Below are 20,439 nucleotides of genomic sequence, written 5' to 3'. Positions count from 1 at the left end.
AACAGGTGCGGGTTTCGGGTTCCCCATCAGGTATGGGGGATTTTGCCATCCCTACACATTCAAAAAACCATTACGATTTTGCCCTTCGCGTATTGTGGTGGATTTTGATGATTGTATCCATGAGAGTTAGATATCATTACATTTGTTGTTAGATAAATATACAAGGTCGGTACCACTGCACGGATACTCGTGCCAAAAAATTCTTTTGGCCTTTGATATTGAAACCGAAAATCAAGCTGCTATTGTACCCACATTTTGCATAAACAATTATCCCCCCCGCCCCCCCTACCAGACAAGAACGGACGAAAGGGTAAAGCCAAAAAAATTATGAGCCTTTATAATTCCCTTCCTACAAATATCACATGACCTATAAGATCCTACACCAAAGATCCGTCCACCAAATCAACGACTCAGGCGATAAAGGATTTTCTAGAACCATAACAAAATACACATGAACATAAGAATGAAAATAACAACATAGAAGTAACACACTCGAATACATACCAGAAATCTCCACGAGTGTCGCTAACTCTTCCTTGACATGAAACAAAACAACTCCATTATAGGTCATCAGGTCCTTTGCCCTCCCCATTCATCCATAAGGTAACTACAAAACCATAAGTGTTGATCCATCAAACTAGAACAATCAGCCATAAAGTGGCCCGGTTGTTTCACTTGGAAATAAACCTTCAACTTATACTCACATATTTGATGATGATGATTCCTATGTCCACAAAAGTAACACTTATTCCTGCGACACTTGCCCTCGTGCGACAGCCTACATATGATACAAAAATTGTAGCTCCCTTATCCCTCCATACATCGGTTAACAACCTCAACTCTTACGGTTGATTCGAAAGGTGAATGCTTCTGCTCATACTTCATATTCCCTTGTCGGGCCTCCATCCGCATGAATCGAGTCCAAGCTGCATCCTTTAACTCATTAGTCTCCTGACACCTGACGAATGGTACAAACTCCCGTTTCTCTTGCTCAATCTTCACCAAGGGTACATACAATTTTCTAATTTGAGTCGTAAATTCTTCTCACGTCATGAACGATACGATCCCATAAATCTTTGGTCGAACTTGACAAGAGGTTCATGAAAAAAAAAACTTTGCCTCCCCAAGGCAGAAACTGGTGCGAAAAACATTTACCATTCTTGAAATTCATCATGTGATAAACAATTAATTCCTAATACGTCGAACACGTGAGTCTAACATGCAACCTTGTCGATACCAGTACGTCCGTATTGCTTCTTATGTAACTGTACCTTTCTTGATTGGTAACACAATCAAATCCTCTCTAATCATTGCTTGAATACCCGACATCACATCATGTATGCCCTACAAGACCCCTGAAATAATCGTGTCATGCTCACCCGAGACATTCAAACCTGTTCTATGGTCGTTTCCTCCCGGTCCCATAGCCACCATGCTAAAGATACACCCTAAAGGTTAAAATACTAATCACGGTGCTAACTTATACTACTCACATATTTCGAGCTTCTAGGTACCTTTGTGATAATCCTTGATCCAAATACAAATTTTGTGTTTCAAGCAGTACGCCCCCAAATACATATATGTATTTGCCCCATGAATTTCCCTAAAGTTCCTAAGCCACTACACATGACTAATACCATGCGTTCAAACTAACACATAAATCTCCAATAAAGTACATATAACTAAACTTCCTAGACTTTCTGTAACACCCAAAGTCAGGAAGGCCAAGAAAGGAAAGGAAACCCTAAGTTTAAGGGACGACTCGTCGAGTTGCAGGACATGGGCGAGGCCCAGGATAGGCGAGGCCTATAGAGTAGGATTCGGTAGCATATGATTAGTTTATGTGTTGTGAAATGTTATGTGTTAGTATATGTTGGCAGGCGAGGCCCAGAGACAGGCGAGGCCTTAGGACAAGATCTGTTAGTATGTGTGTTAGCTTATGTGATGTCATATGTTTATGTGCTATTATATGTTAGCGGGCGAGGCCCTGTGACAGGCGAGGCCTAAGCGAAACAGATCTGTATCCGAGCGGGGCTCGAAGCCAGGCGGGGTCGTTGTAGCGGGCGAGGCCCGAGGCAAGGGGCGAGGCCCAGGATAGTGGGCGTGGTCCAGTATGTGGTTATGCATGGTATGTGGTATGGTGGGGAAACTCACTAAGCTTCGTGCTTACGATTTTCAGTTTTGGTTTCAGGTACTTCCGGTAGCGGAGGGAAGAGCTCGGGGTGATCGCATGGCACACACCATTGATTAGACAGCCTGGGAATGTTTTACTCTGATAATGAAAATATGTTTTGGAAGTAATACTCTGATTATGTTGTGGATTGATAATTATGTTTTAAGTAATGTTTATAAAAGAAATTTTTCTTTTGTCTTAAATTTTGGAACGTTACCAGTTGGTATCAGAGCCTTGGTTTGAGGGATTCGGACATGCTCTCGGGTGTCTCTGAACTCAAACTGAGGAATTGGTTTAGAAGTTTTCAAAATGAAAAGGCAGATTGTAAAAAGAGAAGTTTTGAGAAAGAAAACAGTTTTAGAAAAGCCAAAAAGAATTCAGAAAGAAAAGAATTTTGATAAGAGAAAAGGGTGTGGTGCATGCAATTGGCCGAGCTCAACTAAGTATCCCAAAATACTTATACAAGTTTATGTTTTGATTATCAGTTAATAGAACAACATGCTAGATTAGGACTAAGGATCTAGGGAGGATGCCTTATGTGCCTGTTATATGTGCTTTGAGCTGCATGATAGTGCTGAGTAGACAGTAATAGGATAGCTTGTTTAGGTTATGCCAGAGTTTATGGGTTTGTGTTGCATGCTAGTACAGATTCTTGCTATGTGGATATGATTGCTTGAGTATGTTATGGTTAGATTTTCCCTTGTCTGAATGCTGCTTTCTTTGTGCATTGTGGGATTCTGAGTGATGGGAGTTAGCCATTAGGTGAATACATCACGTCACATGTGATCAGGGTTGAATAATCTCAGAGTACTAGATTTGGCCCTATTGCACAGTTGTTGTTTGAGTCCAACCGTTGTAGGGATGAGTCTTTTACTCGAAGGATTATCTGAGCCTCGTCACATGTGATGGTATCCAGGTAATGGCTAATTGGCATCACAAGGAGACCTTCAGCAGCTGAGGATTGGTTTGAGTTGAGTCAGAGGTTTCCCTAGGGTAAGCCTAGGATGAGATAGTGCTGGGAGCAATAGTAGTGGATAAGGGACCTGGTGGAGTCGAAGCAATTCCTAAGGACAGTACGGATAGATGTGGAAGGTAGTATGGGCCCATACTACTGAAAGCAGAGGATCCGTACTCGATTCGGGAAAGGCCGAGACAAGACTGGGAACCTGGTAGGGTGTGTGTTTGGTCTCGCAGCAGTGATAAGTATTCTGATAGAGGATGTATTATATTTTCAGCATGGTGACGTTGCGAGAGAGACCAGTGGACGAATTAGGCGCCGGAGAGGGATCAGGCTCGAGTTCAAGAGCCGAGCAGCTCGAGGAGCGAATGAGGGAGTTGATACCAACTCAGGTTACGCACAACATACTAGACCAGACTCCTGTGATCTTTGGCACGGTCAAGGAGGGTATACTGGAGATCTTGTATCAGAGGCTGGGAGTCTTCCGTACCGAGATGATGGCTTTGATAGGAGTGCGTACTTTGACATTTCGAGAGTTCAGGGCTTGCGGGGCACCAGATTATCATGGGGCTAGGGACCCCATCGCTAGCAGCAGATGGTTGGCTGATGTTGCCAACGCATTCCGTACGAACCGGTGTCCCGAGGGGGACAAGGTCAGACTCACTTCCTGTCTTCTGAAGGACAGAGCGAGGGATTGGTGGGAAGAGATTGGTCATGCTTTGGGTGATGATGCCGCGTTGGACGCGATGTCATGGGGTGATTTTTCAGCTAGGTTCAGGGCGGAGTTTTCGCCAATTATTGAGGTACAGTAGTTGGCACGGAAGTTTCAGGATTTGATGCAGACCACTGAGACTGTGGCGGAGATCACCGCCAAGTTCAGGGAGAGGGACCTTCTTGTTCTGCAGTATGTCGCGGATGAGGAGATGAAGAAGGCCCGATATCACGAGATGTTGAGGGCTGACATCAGGGAGTTCGTGAGCAGGTCCGGCTGTAAGACGCTGGAAGATATGATATCTCGGGCTAGAGAGAGGGAGATTGACTTGGAGCAGATCCAGAAGAGGAAGTCGGATGAGGTTCAGGTAGCCACAAGCTCGGGCAAAAGTCCCAAGGGATCGGATTCGAGATTGAGGGATTATCAGGACCGCAACCGGTGCGGGAAGTGTGGCAGGGCGCACGGGGGCGCGTGCAGGAGTGGTAGCGGTGGTGAGTCTGGCTGCTTCAAGTGTGGTCGGACTGGTCATTTTAGCAGAGATTGTACTGTTACCACAACATAGGGATCAGACTTGATATGTTTTCACTGCAATCAGCGGGGCCACAAGAAGGCCTAGTGCCCCAGTTTGTTTTCGGCAGGACGGGTGATGGCACCTGCCCCTGCAACTTTGAGGATCACAGACGGCCGTCAGGGCCGTGCGGAGGCGCCTGCGGTAGGAGGCAGGGCTTTTCAGATGACTACCCTGGAGACGCGAGCAGCGCCGGACGTTGCAGGTATGCGACTTCCGTTTTCAGTTTTTTTATTTGTGCATGATTATATTGTTATGGTTCTGCATCATTATCGATATGGGTATTTTATTTTGTGCGGCTTGCTGATCGAGTTATATGCCATCTGCATACCTTGGATATTTGAATAGTAGTTAAGGGATGGGTTCTATTGGAGAAGGTTACTTAGGGTGCAGTAACTGTAGCATGCCTTGGAGGGACTTGGTATGTCTCGCTAGTTCGGAGCCGTATAAGTTTTAGAAATGGACTGGTTAGATCCTTAGCTATGGTAAGCTTGGGGTTCCTCAGCAGATTTATTATGGAATGGTAACAAGGATCGGGGATTCATTTCGAGCATTGAGCAGTGAGGAGTAAGCAGGATTGAAGTAAGGGAGAACCCTCTGAGAGTACAAAGGCAAGAGCACGCAAATCCTGGATGAGTACACAACCTCTGAGAAGGAACAGTAATAGCACAACGTTTGATGGACTGAAGAATTCCGGATTGGAAGTTTGAGAAACTCCCCATCAGTTAGTGTGTGTAATGGTGGCGGTTAAAGCTTGGTTGCGAATTCAGGATGAAGGATCGCCTGTAGGACTCGAGTGAGTCGGAATGAAGATCTTAAGGACAGATAGCATGGAATGCTTTCGTGTTAGTAGACAGTGGTAGAGGCAGCATGTAGAGCGTGGTAGAGCGGCGGGAGAGCTGCAGCATTCACTAGCAGTCAGTGGTGGAAGGTGTTGTAAGACTACGGGGCAGCTGTAGCATTCACCAGCAGTTAGTGGTGGAAGGTGTTGTAGGACTGCGGGTAAGCCATAGCATTCCCTAGCAGCTAGTTAGCGGGGTATGGGTGGAGGCCTATATCTCCTAGTTAGCGGAGTTGGGCGAGGCCCTTACCTCATAGCGATCCAGGTGGGAATCAGGATTGGGTAGCGGATGAGAATAGTATGGAGCTTGCCTGCATAGACCTTGAGAAGTGAAACCTTGGGAGAGGCCGCTCCAGGATGTAGTTGGGTGAGACCTATGGGCGAGGCCCGTATGAGAGTAGCAGTATAGGTGAGACCTGAGAGCAGGGTTGCTCAGCAATATGATTAGGTGAGACCCGTGGGCGAGGCCCATGCGAGAGTGGTTTGATAAGTGAGACTAGAAGGATAGGGGCGGGTGAGACCCGTGGGCGAGGCCCGTGAGTTTTAGTAGCACAGGTGAGACCTGGTAGGGACCGTAGTGTCAAGATAGGGGATCAAGGATCCCAGGATTGTAGTGCCTGAATGACAGAATAGATTGAGCAGTTATAGGTGGTCGAAGTTTCTTTGAAAGTCGCTGGAAGCGACTAGGAGTTGTGTTGGGACTAGCGACCGGTGGGAGCCGGTAATCCAAATATTGATAGATTCGTAGGGACCAGGGTGGTCTCAGTTCATCCGGAAGGCAGATAAGGAATAGCAGAAATTTTCAGTCAGTAGCAGTGCTGGTAAACAGTCTATGGTGAAATTCAGTTAGTTGATCGTGGGGTGCTCGACACCAAATTATAGTAGAAAGAAATGCCCAATGGATACTGATGATAATGACCCGTACTGGAAGTAGCAGGAGTAATGGTTTGGTGAAGATAGGATCTTCACAGTGACAGATGAAATAGTTGGTTATGGAGCATCGCCTTGGGAAGGCAAGGAAATCGCGCAAGGAAAGGAGGGTTGAACCCCTATGGGTTCAGTGCTGTACTCGGTGAGTACGAGAAGGATTGTCGGTTGAGTAAGTTGTGTTTCCAGAATGTTCAGGGTCGGGGTTGACCTGAGATTATTATCCGCAATGATTAATGTTAGTCAGAATGACTAGACAAAATACCAGTGAAGGTAGGCAGCTGGATTTGGATCAATTAGTAGAGTATTTGGAAGCAGATCGCAGGCAGTTGGCCATAGCAAACTTCGAGGACGAAGTTTAGTTTAAGTGGGGGAGAGTTGTAACACCCAAAGTCAGGAAGGCCAAGAAAGGAAAGGAAACCCTAATTTTAAGGGACGACTCGTTGAGTCCAAGGAGGAACTCGGCGAGTCCGAGCGGGATTCGGGTCAAGGAGTAAGTGACCGACTCGGCGAGTCGGCCAAGGAGACTCGGCGAGTTTGGCTGAACGAGGAAAACCCTAAATACGGGACTTGGAGCCTATTTAAACATCTCATTCTCTCCCCTAGTGTTCCTTTACTGCCTCTTTCACCCAGAACACCGAACCCTAAGCCCCATTGTTGCTCATTCAAGGTTCCAAGCCATTTTTGGGCGATTTGAAAGAAGAAGAATGAGGGGAAGCATTGAAGCTTTAAGGATTGGCCTTAGATCTAGAGTTTGTGGAACCTTTCTGAGTTATTGAAGGTACTAATTCATTTCCTTTGTTTAGATCTATTCTAATTGTGAGTTTTGGGGCTTTTTAGCCATGATTAGTTATCCATTTGAGTTAGAAGCCAGATCTGAAGTTGCTACTTCAGATCTAAGCTTATTTTGGCTTGGTGAAGCATAAAGTAACTGCCCTTGAGTTGATTATAGAGCCTCCTTGCCTTAAACCCTAGTTCATGGTGTGTTTAGCCTAGATCTCTTTCTCTACACGTAAAGTTTGCAACTTTACGTGAGGAATAGGCTTGGGAAGGGCAGATCTACAGTTTGGAGTCCATGCATGACTCAGAAGTCCTCTGCATGTATGAGGATCTGAATGGACTCGGCGAGTCCTTTGAGTGGACTCGGCGAGTAGCATGAAGATTAGGAGGAACTTGACGAGTGGGATGAACAACTCGTCGAGTAGGATGAAGATTGCCTTGGACTCGGCAAGTCTGTTCTTGGACTCGGCGAGTCAGGACGCGAAACCCCAAACCCTTCAAGTTGAGACTCGAATCAGTGAGTCGAGTGGAGACTCAGTGAGTTGGACAGGTCAGAACTCGGAAATCGGTAGACTCGGCGAGTCATGGACTGACTCAACGAGTCGAGTCACGAATGGAAGGACTCTGAGCATATGAACTCGGTGAGTCAGTAGGCAGACTCGACGAGTAGGGTTGACCAAGAAGGTTGACTTTGAACAGGACTTTGTCATTGACCAGAGTTGACTTAGTTAACTTTCGGGGGATAGTTAGACTAAGTGTTGCATTGATATTGGTAGCTCGGGGAGCTAGTGGAGCAGGAGTTCAGAGATTTTTCGGGCAGCAGCTAGAGGGGTTATCAGCAAGTTCAGCAAGTGCAGGTGAGTTTCCCTTTGTGTGAATGGGTCTAAGGCCACAATGTCGGCCCATGTAGTTATGAGTAGAAGACCCGGGGGTTAGCCCTAGGCACAGTATGCTAGTATGATATTCAGGACGAGGTCCAATGATAGCGGGCGGGTGCCCAAGGAATGGTTTATATGATAGTTTTATACTTGTTGTTTGTGTGATACATGTATGTGCCTGGTAGAGAGGTGAGTGAGGGCGAGGTCTCGTACCTCACAAATAGCAGAGGGTGGATAGTGTTCCACATCTCATTAGCAGCAGAACAGGGGCGAGGCCCAAGTTAGGGAAAGAGTGAGTGTTGGTTGGGCCCGTATCTCACTACCAGTAGGAGTGTGGACGGGGTTCCATGACTCACCAGTTGCAGGACATGGGCGAGGCCCAGGATAGGCGAGGCCTATAGAGTAGGATTCGGTAGCATATGATTAGTTTATGTGTTGTGAAATGTTATGTGTTAGTATATGTTGGCAGGTGAGGCCAAGAGACAGGCGAGGCCTTAGGACAAGATCTGTTAGTATGTGTGTTAGCTTATGTGATGTCATATGTTTATGTGCTATTATATGTTAGCGGGCGAGGCCCTGTGACAGGCGAGGCCTAAGCGAAACAGATCTGTATCCGAGCGGGGCTCGAAGCCAGGCGGGGCCTGGAGCGGCGGGGCCGTTGTAGCGGGCGAGGCCCGAGGCAAGGGGCGAGGCCCAGGATAGCGGGCGTGGCCTAGTATGTGCAGTATGTGGTTATGGATGGTATGTGGTAGGGTGGGGAACTCACTAAGCTTCGTGCTTACTGTTTTCAGTTTTGGTTTCAGGTAATTCTGGTAGCAAAGGGAAGAGCTCGGGGTGATCGCATGGCATACACCATAGATTAGACAGCCTGGTGATGTTTTACTATGATATTGAAAATATGTTTTGGAAGTAATACTCTGATTATGTTATGGATTGATAATTTGTTTTAAGTAATGTTTATAAAAGAAATTTTTTTGTCTTAAATTTTAGGATGTTACACTTTCTCTATGATTCCTCTCATCCTTACCCTCGTACCATAAGAAATCTCTACTAATGTCGGTAGTTGTCTCATGAACATAATCAAGGATAAGATAAACATCTGAATAAATGTTTATTCCTTAAGGCCTTTATCAGACAAGGACATTTAATAAGGTTGAATTAAGAATTCTAAGGCTATCTAATACTAGTTATGCACAATTTTGGAGCATTCATTTAATAGCGTGTGGTAACATCAAAATGTACTTCAAGTAGCACATAACAAGCAAACATTATGGCAACAAGGCATCTTAAAGATAAACCACTTATAATATGCAATCTATGAAAAGATCCATAGCCTACATACTAGCATGCAATTTTAACAACTAACTTAGCAAAATATATAACAAGTATGAATATAATGGGAATCACTTTCCTTTTTGAGCTCCGGATGACTTTATGGATCACATCATCCTTTCTTTCATATTAATTTATGTCAAGAACAATGTTCTAAATCCCAAAGCCTTTCTTAGACAATAACAAGTAATGAGATTAAATCCATGTTCCAGACCAACAAATTTTGCAATTCCATTTCCAAAAAGGTTTTCTTTTCAAAATTTTCTATGAAAGCATTGCAATCCTCAATTTGAGTTTGGAATCAAATGAATGTTCATTCAAATCCCACAAACCAAGGCTCTGATACCAGCTACTAACGTCCAAAAATTTCATTTTCAAAATAAAGTATAAAGTCAAATTTGTTCCTAAAAATAATATAAAAATTCTTTTGTTCAATATTTTAAATATGTAGTTTCCAAAATAAAGTAATAATGTGAAATCAGCGGAAGTCTATAACAAAAACAACAACGGCGTGTGTGCGTGTGCGGTACAATCAAGTTGGACCCTTTTTTCTTACAACAGAACTACCTGAAAAAGATTTATTCCGAAACTGTAAGAACAATTCTTAGTGAGTTCCCCAAAATATCATAAACGCCATAATAATAATTATACATAACCATATTAGGCCTTTTTAGCTCATGATCTACTATGGTCTTGATATCATCCCAACCGAGCATGTTTGACTCACGACCTGTTCCAGTCTTGTCATCAACCAAACTGAGCATGTTTGAATCATGGCATATCCAATCTTGTTATCATATCAACAAAGCATAAAATGTACAACAAAAAGCAAGACCCTACAAGTCTAGATAAGCATACAATCATATTGTAGTATTACACAAGAATCCAACACACAGATGATCTAATCATGATATATGTAATATAGTGAGAATAATCACCTGGATATAGAAGCAGAATCCCAACACCAAAAAATGCAACAAAACAGCTGGCACAAGTCCCTAATACTAAACCGAGACCAATCCTTAGTAAAATTACTCAAATCCATTCAAGTTTGACCTAAAAGTCAAATTAGTCAAAAAAAAAGTTAATAACCAACAGTCAACTAGTCAATGTCAACGGCTAACGCATCACGACCAACCCTTAGTCGCGTCACTACCACTATGCAACAAAATAGTCACAACTTCAGACTCCACCTCACGGCGTGATCCTTCTCTAGGTCACGTCACGAATCCGTAGCAATGCCTATCCTTATTAAGTACTTACTCCTTTGAGATAATGGTTCCAACTTTCTAGATCACCAAGAATTATTGTCTTAATGGATAAATTTTCTAACTTTATCCATTGACATATCCCAAACTCACCAAATCTAAACCTAGGTCAAAAAGGGACAAATATCCAACTAAATCCTTGCATGGTGCGAAATAAAGGACAAGAATTACTTCTCAGTGCAACAAAGGGTCCATAATACCTCAAAACACAACCTTTGTATCTGAAGTTCTCCAAACTCCATCAAAATACCATAAAAGGGGCCAAAACAAGCATACTAACCTATATCTAATATGCCAAAACCATAAAGGTTTGAAGTTGAGTACATACAGAGCTTTAAAATGGTCATAAGAAGATGGAAGCTTTATGGGTTGCTTCAATTAGCATCGATGATGAAATCTAGTCTTTCAAAACCACCCAAAGATCACACATTTGAGCTCAAAACACACTAATAGAGGCTAGGGTTTAAGACCATTGTTTACAGGGTATGTAGGTTGAGAAAAATAATGTAACCCTAAGCATCATATTCCTTAAATAAGGCTCAAGGCCCGAGATCTAGGTTTTGGATGATTGCGGCTTCGCATAGTGATCCTCACTCTAGTCGTAATGTGACTTGATACATGACTCGTGACGATACACTATAATATTTGCACCATAACTACGAGTTTTTCCCAAAACCCCATATTCGAAATTCTCAAAAACACAATTTGAGAACTCTGGAAGTGGGTGCTACAATTCTCCCCCACTTATTTGGATTTCGTCCTTGAAATTCGCCTTCACAAGTCCTTCCAGTTACTTCACCCGTATTCCCTTATGGGATTTCCAAGCCCTAAATCGACACACCCGAGTTGCCACTCTGTTCCCATTAATCCAACATCTAGTCTACAATTTATAAATAAGAACTCCATGTTAAAAAAACATAACCCAATTTCCTGCGAAAACCTCCATAATCGGGAGTCATTGATCCGAAACTAACACTCAGACACTGACTATCACCCCCTTTGTGTATAAAAATGATTGGATTCTCCAACGGCTATAAAGTTAGAGTTCATACATCTTAAGGGACACCAAGTGAAGGGTATCGATAGTAAAAGTTTTGTGTAATCTTGTATTCTCATGTTCTTATAACGGATATTTAAGTCTCATATATAAAGTGTCTGGATCAGACAAGTCTAAATCAACCTAAAAAATGGATGCACATGATCATGATTTTATATCCAAAATTATCTTTAAATATTGAAAATTATTTAAAAGAAACCCTCGCCTAAAAATTGATTCACAAATACATCATTAAATCATTAAAAGACGTCGTCGATTTAGAAATTATATCATCAAAGCATTTGATTGAAAAAATGTTACACATTATGCATATACTATCCAAGTAAGGTATATAGATAATATTACATAGAAAGAATAAAAAGGTCATATCATTATATCTGGTGTTTATTGGATAAATTACTCATCTTAACTTGTAGATGATGGACTACTCATCGATTTATGATTAATAATCAAGACTATCATCTAGTTGTAAGTAATTAGCACAAGTTATAATTAGTACTATATTGTTGCTAATGGAAAACTCATTTTGAATCTATGATACTTACCTGGTTGAATATCAAACTATGCAAAAAAAAAACATTGTCAACCAACGAAAACAGGGGCGTAGCTACATACGCCTAGGGTGGGTCTTAGGACCTACATAAATTTTAATATTTTCTAGATATTATATAAAAATTTTTGAGGACCTGTCTTTTAGTATTGGAAAAAATTAAGGTCATACATAATTTTCATTGAGGGGAGCACATGGTTTTTAATTATAAATTCGTCATTGAGCGTAAGAGGGAGCGTCACTATTGGGGAGTGAAAGTTGTTTCCGACTAACAAACCGATGACGAAAGGATATGAGGACAAATATGGAATGGGGCTTGTGGTGGTGACACTTAGTTTAATTATAATATAAACTCAGTTTTAACCTGTGTAAATCACGATTTTGAAAGAAAAACATTATTTATAATTGGAAATCATAATGACTAATAACAAATTTACAAAATATTCATTAATTTGTAAAGATAAAAGTTTTGTCAATAAATCTATAATTTTGTTTTTAAATAAATATATACACTCTTATAAATATCCAATTTACTTATAACTTTGTTATAAAATAAATATATACATTGTTATGAATATTCAATTTATATTTTCTTTGTTTAGATATTTGATATAATCATAGGTCTGTAAGATGCAATATAAACTTTAAGTATAGTGAATGGTCAAGTTACCAATTATACCATTTTTAAATTCGAAAAGAAAAAGAGAAAGTAAGTTGCTATTAACATGCATATTATACCATTTTTAAGACTTATCGTTTAGTATTGGATAAAATTAAGGACCTACTTAATTTTCAATTAGGGGACCACATGGTTTCTAATTATAAATTCGCCACTGAGCGGAAGAATGAGCGTCACTGTTGGGGAGTGAAAGTTGTTTCCGACTAACAAACCGATGATAAAAGGATATGAGGACAAATATAGAATGGGGATTGTGGTGGTGGCACTTTTTAATTAGTAAAATATAAACTATGTTTAAACTTGTGAAAATCACGGTTTTGAAAGAAAAACATTATTTATAATTGAAAATCATAATGACTAATCAAATATTTACAAAATATTCATTAATTTGTAAAGATAAAAGTTTTGTCAGTAAGTTTATAATTTTGTTTTAAAATAAATATATACACTCTTATAAATATCCATTTACTTATAACTTTGTTATAAAATAAAGAGTAAATTACACGAATGGTCCTTATGGTTTGGGGTAATTTGTGTATTTGGTCCCTAACTTATTTTTTTTTTTTTAACTCAGAAAGTCCTTACTGTTTGTTTTTGTTACACATTTGGTCTATACTGTTTGTTTTTGTTAGGCGCTTGGTTCATGTATTGCCTAAAAATACTATTATTTAAATAAGGAAAATTATGGGGTATGTAAGGTAAGGTAATGATGTGGGGTTGAAGTGTGTTTATTTAAATAAACTAAAAAAATTAAGGGCAAAATAGTTTTTTTTTAAAAATAGGAGAGGGACCAAACGTGTAACAAAAAACAAATAGTAGGAATATTCCGAGTTAAAAAAAAATAAGTTAAGGACCAAACACGTAAATTACCCTAAACCATAGGAACCATTCGTGTAATTTACTCTAAAATAAATATATACACCACTATTATAAATATTCAATTTATATTTTTTTATTTTTAGATATTTGATAAAATCGTAGGTTTGTAAGATGCAATATAAGTATTTAAGTATAATGAATGGTCAGGTTACAAATTATACCATTCTTAAATTCAAAAAGCAAGAGAGAAAATAAATTGTTATCAACATGCATATTAAATGAGAAGTAGCAATAACATTCTTAAAGTTCATCCTCCTCCTCCTCCACCCCTCCCCTCTCCCCCCCCCCCCCCCCCCCCCTCCACACACACACACAACCACAGTAACATATTAACATACATTGAACTGCTATACAAGAATAAAAACTCATTGTTTCTAATGAAAAACTCATCTTGAATCTATGATATTTACCTGGTTAAATGTTAAACTAGGTAAAAAAAAAAAAAAACATTGTCAACCAGCGAAGCACGGGTGTAACTACATACACATAGGGTGGGTCCTAGGACCTACCTAAATTTTAATATTTTCTAGAAATTATATTTATTTTTTTAAGACCTATCTTTTAGTATTGATAAAAATTAAGGATCTATTAATTTTCATTGAAGGAACAACATTGTTTTAGCTATAGATTCCTCATTGAGCGGAAGAGGGAGCGTCAACCAATGATGAAAGGACATGAGGACAAATATGGAATGTGGCATGTGGTGGTGGCACTGAATTTAATTATAATATAAATAATGAAAGAGTAAATAAATTTTAGATAAAAAGAAAATAATCATTTTATAAAAATTAGAAACAAATAAAGAAAATCACAAACACTAGAATAAAAGGTACAATACAAAAATATTACAAAGAAACGTTATAACATGAATGTAATTTAGCCTATGATAATATAATATACTTTTAAATTGTTAAAAGATGCTCTATATGTAAATGATTGGGAAGAGATGGGCTTCAATTGTATTTGTACTTGGACATTTTTTTCAAAGTAAATGGACTCCCACCCTCTACACCGGTACTTTGAATGTTTCAAATTGCTTCATTGTATGGCTGTAGGCTACAAAAATAATGTTCTCCAACAACCAACTAATAATACATCATATTCCATATCATATGTTATTAATTCCATCAATTAATATATTAATTTAAACTGGTAGAAACAAAAAGAATATAAGATCGAAGCAAATCAGAATTATGTTGAAGGGTTCGACTACATAAGAGTTGTATAAAATCTTGTCACCGGATTTCCCAACAATTTTCTATGCATTTTTAATTGTAAATTATCATCATATCTTAAATATGGATTTTCTCTCAAAGTTAATGTTCCTTATGTAATGAAAATCATTTTTTAAAATTTATTGTTATTTTCTGTATTGAATTGGAAGCTTGGTTTACAATAAACTCAACGTCAATATTTGGATGCAATTGTTTTAACAATAGTTTACGTTTTTTTGGCATTTTCGAAATTCTATTCTTTTCAATTTGAATCCCCTTAGGAAAGATACCATTTCTTACAAGATTGTTACATAATCATACATTTGGTTATGAAATAGGACGTCTAAACTTAACGTCCATTACGTTGTTGGTTACACGACAATTTTGTTTTTGTTTTTTTAAATTTATTTTCTGACCTCTTACTAGTTTAATTTTATATGACTGTCATTCAATAAAAATACATCAATTGCATAATTATAGCTCCTTTGACATGCTTATAATCACTTACAACCAATATCCTTAAACGCTCTCATGAATGGGCTTCCATATTGATACATAAAAGAAGTCAAAGCACGATATCAATATTCTAGAAAGTACAGTCGTGTTATGGAGGCAAGGCGTAACTGTAATTGTCCAGCTCACGATGGTCTTATTTTTGGTAGGTACAAAAAGAAATTTAAAGTCGAGTCATACCAGTGTAGCATCTTAATTTGTATGATTATATAACCACTTGTATATATGGTGGGATCATGCATGCATGTAGTTTGACATCATACCACCATGAGTGCCCAATCACATCGCAAGTGTGCATCTTTATTCTATTCATTCCTTTTATATTATCATCTTAATAATTCTATCAAAAGCTAATTTAATATAGATGTATCTATACTAAATATTTACGAGTCTTATAAAATATATGGAATCTAAAATTGAAACCAAAATAGTATTTACAAAAAGACACTTCATATATATATATATATATATATATATATATATATATATATATATATATATATATATATATATATATATATATATATATATATATATATATATATATCAGAATTGGTGTCTACATCATGTGACTTAAACATCTACGATTATCATCATCAAGTCTACATCTTTGAGGGAGTGTGTTAAAGACACCTTATTTTTTAGGCACCAAACATAAAACAATATTTTAGAAAGTATATGGACTGTTATATGTATTTATATCCGAAATCCAGATAATACCAATCGGAAAAAATAGAAATTAGAGTTAAAAATGGGGAAGTGATTCGTACACAACAGTTTTTTGTAATACACAACAATTTATACATTATAGAGCTATACAGTACAACATTTTAAATCACACAGTTATTGTGTACGAAAAAAAAAATATTTTGTATAGATCATCTCCCTTAAAAATGGTTTATGGAAAAACTGTTAACAACTCAAGCCTTTTGTGAAAGCTGCCAAACAAACACATTGGTTCCAAATTGCCTACACAACTTGTTTGCAACAGCTTCGACTGCTAGCCAACTGTTATCCTCGAGCATACCTAAATTTGTCAATTTCTTTTACTTTGCTTCGTTATGAGCATGTTTTATTTTCATCATCTACATGCAAATATGGCTCGATTTCAGCGCCCCGCCAAGCCAGTGGAGAAATTGAATGTTACACGTGTGAATTCTGCTCTTGTAGGTTCGTATGAGATCATAGCTTAAATCATTCATGTTAATTTTAATTACACTAAATTGCCGATAACATAAAAATCACTGTAACATTTTTACAATAAACAAAACTAATTAGATTTCGAAAAGTACACAAAGAGTTGACGCAATAAAAGCAAAATTCTAAATAACGTTGGTTGTGACTTGGCGGCAATGTCAAACCTCAAGTTTTACGAGTCCTAACGAGCCATATCGTTTGTAAGGCGTGATTTAAGGCGATAATTTTGTATATAATTAATAATTTTATATGTATTTTATATTGATATTCATTTTTATATACTTGTATTACTTAATGCGGTATTATATTAAAACTTAACGGCAAGTACAAACATTGGAGCGTTAAAGCTCTATGGTGAAAAACTTTTTAAAATATCGAATAAAAGTGACTTTTGAAACCGAATACAAAGTCACCTAACTATCGTTAACTTATATATATATATATATATATATATATATATATATATATATATATATATATATATATATATATATATATATATATATATATATATATATATATATATATATATATATATATATATATGGTTGTCTTCTCTCTAATTTCTTCCCTAAGACAAGACTAATGTATAAAGTATAAACCATAAGGATAAGTGGGTATATGGACAATTTCGAAAACACTTTTGTGCTTTTACGTGAAATTACTAAAAAAAATAATCCTACCAAGAAATGCTTTATCATCATCCTCTTTTTTTTTTCTTTTTTTTTTCTTTGTTATTTTATGATACACATAAATCTTTATAAAAAGGGAAAATGACTTATTAAGGTAATTAACTTTTCGGTATGTTCACATCTGGGTAACTATCTTTTTTTTATATACATCTAGGTAACAAACTTGTTGGAAGTGTTCACATATGATTATTATGACTTGCTATAGCAGGTTAAATCCTAGATGTGAACGCTTTTAACAAGTTCGTTACCTAGATGTGTACACAAAAAAATTATTACCTAAATATGAACAAAACAAAAAATAAAAGTAAATTACACGAATGGTCCCTGTAGGTTGGGGAAATTTGTGTTTTTGGTCCATAATTTATTTTTTTAACTTGGATGGTCCATACTGTTTATTTTTGTTGCGCGTTTGGTCCCTGTATTACCTAAAAAGTCTATTGTGCCCTTATTAATTTATTTTTTAATTAATTTTCTTATTTATGTATTTATTTTTGACAAATTTAAAAAAATTAATAGACCCCACATATTTGTATCTCCTCGGATGATCCATACTGTTTATTTTTTAATTAATTTATTTTTTAACTCGGATGACCCCTACTGTTTAATTTTGTTACGAGCTTGGTCTCTGTCTTACCTAAAAAGACTATTGTGCACTTATTAATTTTGTTACGTCTTCATCATCCTTTATTTTTTCGGTCCTTCAACTCCGTCGAATCAACACCACAACCCACTAAAGATGAAGAGACAGTAGGTTATGGTATTGGTTCGCCAGAGTTGAAGTACCAAAAAAGGACGGTGAAGACGTCGATGTTACTAAAGATGGAAAAGAAATAAAAGTTAGGGAAGATGGAGATGAGATGGTGACCGGTAAGACCCAAATTAAATTTCTCAAATGTGGTTTCAGGTTTGCGGTGAGGAGATACAGATATGTGGGGTCTATTAATTTTTTTAAATATATAAAAAATAAATACATAAATAAGAAAATTAATTAAAAAATAAATTAATAAGGGCACAATAGTTTTTTTAGGTAAGACAGGGACCAAACGCGCAACAAAAATAAACAATAGAGACCATCCGAATTAAATTTCTCAAATGTGGTTTGAGGTTTCTGATGATTAGATACAAATATGTGGGGTCTATTAATTTTTTTAATATATAAAAAATAAATATATAAATAAGAAAATTAATTAAAAAATAAATTAATAAGGGCAAAATAATCTTTTTAGGTAAGACAGGGACCAAAGGCGTAACAAAAATAAACAGTAGCGACCATTCGAGTTAAAAAAATAAGTTATGGACCAAAAACACAAATTCCCCCAAACCGCAGGGACCATTCGTGTAATTTACTTTTATTTTTTGTTTTGTTTATATTTAGGTAACTATTTTTTTGTGTACACATCTAGGTAACGAACTTGTTAAAAGTGTTCACATCTAGAATTTAACCTGTTATAGCAGATCATAATGATCATATGTAAACACTTCCAACAAATTTGTTATCTAAATGTATAAAAAAAGACAGTATCCAGATATAAACATACCGAAAAGTTAATTATTTTAATAAGTCATTTTTCCTTATAAAAAAACAACTTGCTAACCAAAAAAAGCCAATATTAACTTTTTAAGACGTTAAGTAACTTTTTCACGTCAACTTGTATTCATTTATTTACCTTGTACACCAGTAAAAGTTCGACTTACAGTTGGACCTGATTCCTTATGAAAGCTATAAACGATCAGCCAAAGTGTATGTTTGTTTGTTTGTTACCTAAATTTTATACGATTTTGAATGGATAAATGCTGATGTTGACCCGTGAACATGGCCTTTCCTAGTAACCACTAGAGGACAAAGTCCGAATATGACCCGAAAAGGAAGAACGTACATGCAATAGAGACTTGTACTTTGCGTTGAATTATCCGTACAAATTTGGGTGTTTTACCAACCTCGAAATATGCCTGGCCAAGCATTGTTTATGTGGCCAAAAGCAACCCTTTCATTTCCAAGAACTTCTGCTTCCTATGATCCTATCCATTTGATTATAAATAATATTCTACTTTATTGCTTACATACGACACCACAAAAAAATTGTTTTTTTTATACTTTTTCTGTCTTCAAATAAGCATTTGATTGCCGTTACATCACAGTTTACTTAAATTAACATGTTAGGTCTCGTTACACGATTTTGATCGGTTACTGATTTCGGGTCCAATCCGTTAATCTTCAGACAATGAAAACACCAAGTCAAACCACTTTAATAACCTCATAACTTGATATCCTAATACAGATTCACGACAAAGTGGATTATATGAGTGAATTTATGAGTAGACCATAGAACTCATATATCAGCCGTTTGATTAAAAATTAAAGAGATACTTACAACTATGACCACTTGTTATTGGAATGTTAATGAAAATGATCAACTTTCTGGTTCATTATGAAAATGACCACTGAATCCAGAACGCCATGTTCCGTATTACATTGAAAACATGTCTGAGTGTACTTGAACTCTTGAAGTGGGCCGAAATCTAACATTTTGGAATTACTTTTTTAGAAAGTGCATTTCAGATGTATTTTTTTTACATACATCGTAAACAAATGGATCGCTTCAACATTTCGTATACACATTCTGAACTAAAGTTATAAAGTTCCAATTTTTGTGTGCATATGTCTTGGTTAAGAATTAGATATATATGAAACGTCATTCGCTTGGGCCATTTCAGAAATAATTTATAAAATCAAAATTTGAAGCTCATAAATGTCCATTAGTTATGAATTGCGGAAATATGGTCCCAAAGTTCAAGTTTTAATTACATAGTTTATTCAAAATGTGAGGTAGTAACGATTAATCTCAAAATCATAAGTTCATAAAAGAAACCAATACATAGACATGACCTTCTAAATATCATTGCTTTCCTCTATCACCCTTCTACATGAATATATAATCTTAGCACATGTTAACATACAAGTGTTAGACATGAAAAGTCTAGTGAGTATACTCAAGGTGACTCTTAAAGAGTATTAGATGATAAGGATCATCTAAAGTCAAAATAGTTTCAAAACATTCAAACATATTTAACATTACTAATATATAACACAGTGAGTTACTAAATTCAAAAGTTCAACACTTCAAAACAGAATAGCTCAACAAAGATCAAGTAAGCAATGAATATGCTTCTATTCCCGATCCAAAGTAAATCTTAAGGTCCAGGCTTACTATCAAGCATGT

The sequence above is a fragment of the Lactuca sativa genome, chromosome 9 (assembly GCF_002870075.4).
Source record: "Lactuca sativa cultivar Salinas chromosome 9, Lsat_Salinas_v11, whole genome shotgun sequence".
NCBI classification, from domain to species: domain Eukaryota; kingdom Viridiplantae; phylum Streptophyta; class Magnoliopsida; order Asterales; family Asteraceae; genus Lactuca; species Lactuca sativa.
The sequence above is the reverse complement of the archived record's forward strand: the minus strand, read 5'-3'. Positions refer to the sequence as shown.